Raw genomic sequence first — 7,887 nt, 5'->3', positions numbered from 1 at the left:
ACAATGACTTTGGGTTTATGGTCTATTGTTTACATGTCAAACACTTAAAATAAAAAATGTAATGTAAATTCAAAAACTTCTATGTATTTATAGTTTGAGTGTGTTTACAGCCTCACAGTTTGGCTGTTTAATCCTGTTTTTCCATTTTGAACCTGGACATTTGATACACCGACGTCTTTGTTGTGAAATCCTGTTGGTTGGTTAAAGTTAAAGTTTTGCAGTCGAGGACAGCAGCGCTCTCTGGTCTTTATTATACTAATGTGTTCATGGTGGGTAAAGGTAACAGTATTTATGTCCCCTCAGCTGTTTCACGTCAACTCCTGAGTTACCTGAGTCAGCTCAGATTTCCCCCGAGGTCTCAGGTCTGCTGTGCGTCAGTGTGAGTCGTGACATCAGACGACACACATGTCCGGGGGGGCTGTGATGTGGTCCTGGAGTTGGAGGGTTAAACTAGGCCACAGAGAACTTGATGAACTTCTGGTTAAACTACAGATTCACCCAAAAAAGCAGCTCAGTAGCAATCAATTAAAGGAAAAGTTCACCGGAAAAACATGTGAACTGGACATTTTTATGTGTGTTTGGCTTTTTCTAACGTGTGAATGAAAATTTTCACACGAGGAATTAAAATTTTAGAGCCTCTGACACTGAAATATGTTGGATATCAATCTACTGGGAATGATTAAGATGGTGAACGCTCGTTTCTTTAACATGAAGTAGGTGGAAACGACATGAAAAGAACCAGAGTCACTAAAACTCGTGGATATCAGCAACAGAACAAATGAAGACGTGGAAAAGATAACTTTCACAATCAGAGATCAAACAAAGGAGTGGAGCGAGATTGATCCTGAAGATGAACTCTATAAACTGACTTGTGATTTAGATTTAACTCAAATTTTGATGTTAAAGTCTGAATTCTGAGAAAAAAGTCTGAATTCAGAGGTTAAAATCAAATCAATTTTACGTACATAGCCCAAAATCACAATCACATTGCCTCAGTGGGCTTTACAATCTGTACAGTGAGCGAAAGAAAGATAACCACATGAGATAATCAGCATAAAAAACAAACATCAGAATGTAAAAAGATTTAGATTTGTTCAGAAGTACAGATATAAAGACAAACAGACGAGAGCAGAGGTCTGAATCCTCGTCTTTACGTATGAAAGCACAGAAAAAGTCAGGATATGCCTACGTTAAAAATACAGTTTCATAACGCTCTCTGCTCTCTGCTGTTCCTCCTCAGTGATTTTCTGGGTTTAGATAACTCTGCCTGAGAGTGAAATCCCCGACCAGCCGACCGTATCCTTCTCACTGCGTGACCTACAAACACCCTCACCGAGTTACCTTCAACACCTACGACACAGGAATATCAAATAAATGAGCTCGACCTACTTTCTGGTGCGATTCGGCTCCAGAACGTGATCAATCGAACCCAGAGGTAATAAATCAATGTATGGACTTGTGTGTCAGAAACCAATTTACATACAATCTGCAGTGATTGGTGTAAAACCTGCAAACCTCTGAAGTAATCAAAACTATACGCCGTTACCATAGTTTCCTTCTTTACCCAACATGTCCTCCCGTCTCGTCTGAAGGAACTGAGAATCAATCACTTTGTCCACGGGGACGTTTTTTTATCAAAGGGCTTAATGCAGGAACTCTGGAGGAGGAAGCGTATTGTTAAAGACAGGAAGTGTAGATGAATGTGGCCTTTAAAATGGAGCAGCTTTCATCATTAACGACCTCGGGTGGAGTCCCATCCTGTGCTCGGGATTTAAGTGGCCTCTATCTTTTTCTATATAATCACTCAGACTGCTTTTTCCTCCATTTACATTCAGTCCGTCTCGTACCGCACGACCTCCCCGGACGATTTACCAGAGTAAGTGTTGACGTCGTGCAGAAAACACGGATACATTAAATTTGTACTTTTCATACGTATCGTATCACTTTGCAGACGTCTTTCTGACAAGATGAGATATTTAAAAAACAAATTATGATCTTTTCCTAACTCTTACCAAGAAAGGTTTTCTGGGAACTATGTAACTTTTCTTTGACCTACATTCTTGAACTGTACGACTTCTATAGCGACAGTTGACTCTTTTTTATCGCACCCCACCAAAACTCAAAGTACGCGCCTGTAGACGAGCGTTTGTGACGCAACGTTACAATTTTAATTGTAACGATTGTTGGCGTCACTGAACAGACGTTGATTCAACTTAATATCTAATGAAGACGTATTTTCGAGTCCAGTTAAAATCCAATTAAAAGAAGATTTTAAATGAACTATTCAACCTAAATTGAGTTAACTCAAATATTTAAGGCAGCGACTGAACTTAGATTTTTAAGTTGAAACAGCCCAAAATGATTTAGTGTATCGGCTTCACTGCTCGGTGTCGTCTGTTTGTGAGCTTTCAGAAAACATGCACAAATCTGGAAGAGTTGGCATTGTGCCTTTAATGTAACACTGATTTAGATTTGAAGGCTTTGGGCGACACAAACACCTGTGGCATCATTAATCAAGTGATTACTGACAGTTTCTTCTGACTACTGTGGCAGTGTTAACTTTCTGTACCTTTCTAAACGTCCTTTACAGCCTCACGCTGCCCTCTCTGCAAACAAATTAGATTTTTTTCAGCCTGTTACATCTACTCCGGGAACATTATCTCTTCGTACCTGCCGGCTACCTCGGAGCGGCAGTCTCTCTTTATTGTGAATGATTGTCTGCAGGTGTGCTGGAGTCAGGGATGAGTCACCAGCTGCACCTCATCACTGTAATCAACATCTCTTTAAATACTCTCCTCAGCCGTCTCCACCCGGCCAGTTCACCGTCGCTGCTTCAGTCAACGCAGCCACGTCAAAACTTTTTTGTTGTTCGGTGTCACTGTCTCCGGTGTTTTCGCCTTGTGTCTTTCCCTCCTCACCTGCCAAATCTGCTGCTGATAGAAGTTATCTGATGTTCTGGCTCGCTGCACTTGGGTTCATTAGTTTATAGTTTATAGCCAACTCAACAAGACCTTTAGGTTGTTTTTAGCTGGGTACCCTCATCGATGCTGGACTGTTGCCTTATGTTCAACTAATATAGTTATCAGATATAAAAGAGAAATGCCAATAACAACCTTTGACCTTCAGTTATTCTGCACTGACTCCTTAAAAGAAGCAGCTTTATTTAAATGAAATTCTTCTTAATGTCACTAAACTTTCCTCCCTTCAGTTATTACCACATTACATAGTTGTAAGAGTTTTATTTCCCAGTTTTAATCCTCATCTGGATCCATGAAAGTCACAGAAAACAGAACAATCGTGTACATTCATATGTGAAGAATTCCTTTGGATCGGCTCCTGGATCTGAACCAGAACCTAATCGCTTGTCTCTTGGCTCATGTTCTCCATCTTTCCACCAAATGACACTTAAATCTGTTTACAAGTCTTTTTCGGATGACAGACAGAAAAACAAACAGATGGAGCAGAAAACACAAAGCGTCCTCGGCTCACTCGACCCAGCGGGGAGGGGATTTTTATTTTGAAGGCACAAATGTTCTCCAAATGTCACGTATGTGCCAGTCGAGCGTTTCCACTGTTTATGTGCCATATGTTTCAGCATTCAGGAAGTGGTTTCCCTATCGCAGACCTCAGGGACAAACAGACACATTAGGGCTCGTAAGAGCGCCGACAAAACAACCAAAGTGACTTAATGTTCAATGTATGTCGGTGAATCTACAGCCGCTCAGATAAAATCTAATTACAGCCTCTGAACTGCTCTGGAGGAGAAGAGGAAGCTGTTTTGGGAAGTACTTCACTTGGGTAAGAGTCTGAGGTATGCATGTACTTCGTTTTTCTATGTTCTTCACTACAAGAGGAAGCGTTACAGTTATTTGTGTATTATGTTGATTATTGCCTTTGTTAAGTAAAGAAAACCAATATGATAAAAAAAGTAAAAGATCGAATAAGAGACCTTTTATAAATGGTAATTAATTGTTTTATTAATTATGGTGGCCATGAGGGTCAAAACACAACATTTAAATAAAACACAACAAACTTGCAGAAAACATTTCAGAAAACACAACTTTCCACAAAACACAACAAGACAACATTTCAGAAAACACAACATTTGAGAAAGCGCAATAACATTTTGGAAAACGCAACATTTTAGAAAACACAACAACATTTTAGGAAACGCAACAACATTTCAGAAAACACAACAATATTTCAGAAAACACAACATTTTAGGAAACGCAACAACATTTCAGAAAACACAACAATATTTCAGAAAACACAACATTTTAGGAAACGCAACAACATTTCAGAAAACACAACAATATTTCAGAAAACACAACAATATTTAAGGAAACGCAACAACATTTCAGAAAACACAATATTTTAGGAAACGCAACAACATTTCAGAAAACAACAACATTTCAGAAAACAACAATATTTCAGAAAACACAACAATATTTTAGGAAATGCAACAACATTTTAGAAAACACAACAACATTTTAGAAAACACAACATTTCAGAAAACACAACATTTTAGAAAACGCAACAACATTTCAAAAAACACAACAATATTTCAGAAAACACAACATTTTAGGAAACGCAACAACATTTCAGAAAACAACAACATTTCAGAAAACAACAATATTTCAGAAAACACAACAATATTTTAGGAAATGCAACAACATTTTAGAAAACACAACAACATTTTAGAAAACACAACATTTCAGAAAACACAACATTTTAGAAAACACAACAACATTTCAGAAAACACAACATTTTAGAAAACACAACAACATTTCAGAAAACTACACTGTAAACTGTAAAGTCTCAACCTGTATCTGAAGACTTGAACTCACACAACACTGAGGTATTTTCTTTGCCAGAAAGAGGCATCAACCCTGCTCTTATCCTCGATAGCTGAAGGAAAAGCAATTCTGTGCACATCAGTCATAATTACAAGTCTATGTGATGTAAAACCTGCACAGTTACATCATCTGAGATATACGAGCGGCTGTAAAAGTTATATATTGAGGAAATTAAAATGCCAAGATGAATTAAAGACTGTGCAGATAACAAGGCGATTGTTTGATAGCTGCAGCAGGGAGCTGATGTTGGGCAAGACTCACATCTGGGAAACATCCTGACGATGGCGTTGTGAGGCGGCGGTGGTGTGCGTGTGCGTGTCACTGTGAGTTTACATGACGAGGTTGTTGTAAAACATGACTGGCAGGAGGATAATCAGAACCAGAGGGCAGCAGCCGGACACTGAACCTCCTCTGTGCTCCACCACTGAGGTCCAGTGATAAGACGCCTCACCGGATACTTCTCGTGCCTCCCGTTAAGATTCTTTAATTTCGTGTAAAAACATTCCAGCACATATTAAAAGTGTTTCCATTAACGTGTTTTTCTTGTCAGGGTTGTAAAGCCGTTTTAAATAGCACGCAGCTTAGCATGGCACACACACAGACGCTGTGGCCCCGGATACAGAAATAATGAAAAATGTAAACAAAAAAGACTGATGTTGGCTCCAGAGAGCCGCGCTCATCAATTTTACAAGTCTCCAATAAAATCAGACTATCATCTTTGTCCTAACAAGATTATGTTTAAGAATGTTTTTTTAATATTCTCCACTTCTCTATTGTTTTGTGTTTAACTGCAGAGAGGGAGAGGGACAGCTTTACTTCAGTGTGTCCACGTATTTTAGAGAATATTTACGTCTATTTAAGAATTTCACATTAAAACATAAATGAAACATCATAAAACAAATGAACAAAAATGATCAACAGAATGTGAAGAAATAAGAGTTTTGGTGTTTTATTAAAGGCGTCTACGTATTGTGTTAAAGATATCTACTGAAATTAGCTGGCTGACTCCAAGCCTCCGAGCTTCCAGTTTGACCGCTAGCTGCATGGCTAACTAAGCTAACAAGCTAACAGCAGCTACACTTAGAAGTAACTCTGGTAATCTGCTGCCACCTGCTTGTTTGGAGAGGTGGCCAATTCTTTCATACTTTACCTTTAAGGAATCTTTTCGACTTTTCTTTATAGATTTTCTAATTATCATTGCTTGCACTCGTATAAAACAACATAAAACCAGATAATTGACAAACACGAGACTCAAGTCATTTGGTCCAAGTCCCAAGTCGAGTCACTCTCCCGAGATTTGATCTGTGTTTGTATCTGTGTAATAAAGATGTGATTGGCCAATTTGTCTAAGCTGTTCAAAATGTATGACAATTAATTAACTTTGTATTATAATTATTGGTATTCAGTTAAATAAATGTAATCAAACAAAAACAAATAACTTTAAAAAACCGAGTTAAAACATTTCAAAAGAATGATGCTTTAAAAAAACACAAGTGCACGGTGAGGTGAAGTCTCTGACATCATCCTACGTGTTGTCGATTAAATCCACGTGTTTGCTGCAGAAACTGAAGACAGATTCTTCAGAGTTCAGAATAAACCCGCTGATGTTTTATAGGCTGGTGAACGTCTGATAAATGATTTACGGATGGTGAAAAAAGAAACAAGATAAAGAACATCAGGCACAAACTCCCATAAACTGGAGACACAAAGCATTTTGATTATAAATCACTTTACTTCTGATGCTTTAAGTAAATTTTACCAGCTTCTCATTATTTTTTCCATTTCTGCAAATTAACACAGGCAGAACTACAGGTTTAATTAGTAACAGTAATTAATGATGTCTCTGTTCCTTTAAGAAGTATTTAATCCATTATGTTTATTAATCACGTCTGTACTTTTTGCTTTAACAAAACAAAAACGTCTGCTGAGTAAAAGGTCTGTAAAAACCATCAAAGGGGAAACAGAGATAAAAACCACTTTACTGTCCAAATGTCAGCCTCATGTATTAGTTTATGTATCAGACGGCGGTCCAGATAAGCCAATAAATAGCAATCAGACTCTCATTTATAACAACCTGCAACTTGAACCTTATCTGACAGCGACTACAAACAGTCCAGTGGAAAGATGACGCCCACATAATCTGATCAGAGTCGGCTGCATCCTGTGTGGGTGTCTTCATTCAGGATCTCCATCATCAGCGTCAGCAGGTAACTCAAGTTTAAAAGGTGAAGATCAGTGATTCCCAACAACAACATCACCTCACAGGGAATAAAGTGGTTGAAACATCCAACTTTTGCCACCGTAAGTGTAGAACTGAGCAACCTAAACATGATATACGTTGATATTATGTGATTAATATCCATTTAAAAACACTTAGGTGCTGATGAAGGGGTGCTTGAGTTCATCTGAGAAGGCAGTGTGGAGGGTTTCATCATCATGGCGTACATAAACAAAACGTGCTTTTCTTTAAATATCACTTCATCAGAGCTTGAGCTTTTTAAACTCTCCGGGACAAAATCAACAGCGCGCAGATGTTCAAAAACTCAAATATTTTGCTTTATTTGAAGTGGCGTCTTTACATTATCTGCCAGATGTATTTGAGTGTGTGCATGTGAGGGAGGATTGTGAAATATGAGACGACAACATGTTTTCCCTTCCTGAAATCTACGCAAACGATGAACTCCTCGGAGGATTCAGCAGCCAGGTCATACATAGAAATAACTTGCACTAAAAAATGTGCAGGTGCATCGCGGCTAATGGAAACGACACTTAATCATCATAATGGATTTTCCATCAGAGGTATCGTCAGAGTTCAGCCTGCGACTCAGAGAAAACAGAGTGAGAGCTGCCTTTTCTTTTACACTGAGCACGAGAACAGACAGATGTTTGTGTTGTGACACATCTGCAATCACCGATACGAGAGCACGAGATCCTCCAGATGTTTGTGTTGAATAAAAAACTTGAAGCTGGCTGTTCAAAGGATTGACTGATCACAACCGTAACTTCATATTTCATAAGCAAGGAGCACAAA

This window comes from Pagrus pagrus, assembly GCF_965226575.1.
Source record: "Pagrus pagrus genome assembly, chromosome: 23".
Lineage (NCBI taxonomy): Eukaryota > Metazoa > Chordata > Actinopteri > Spariformes > Sparidae > Pagrus > Pagrus pagrus.
This window is presented reverse-complemented; position numbering follows the sequence as displayed.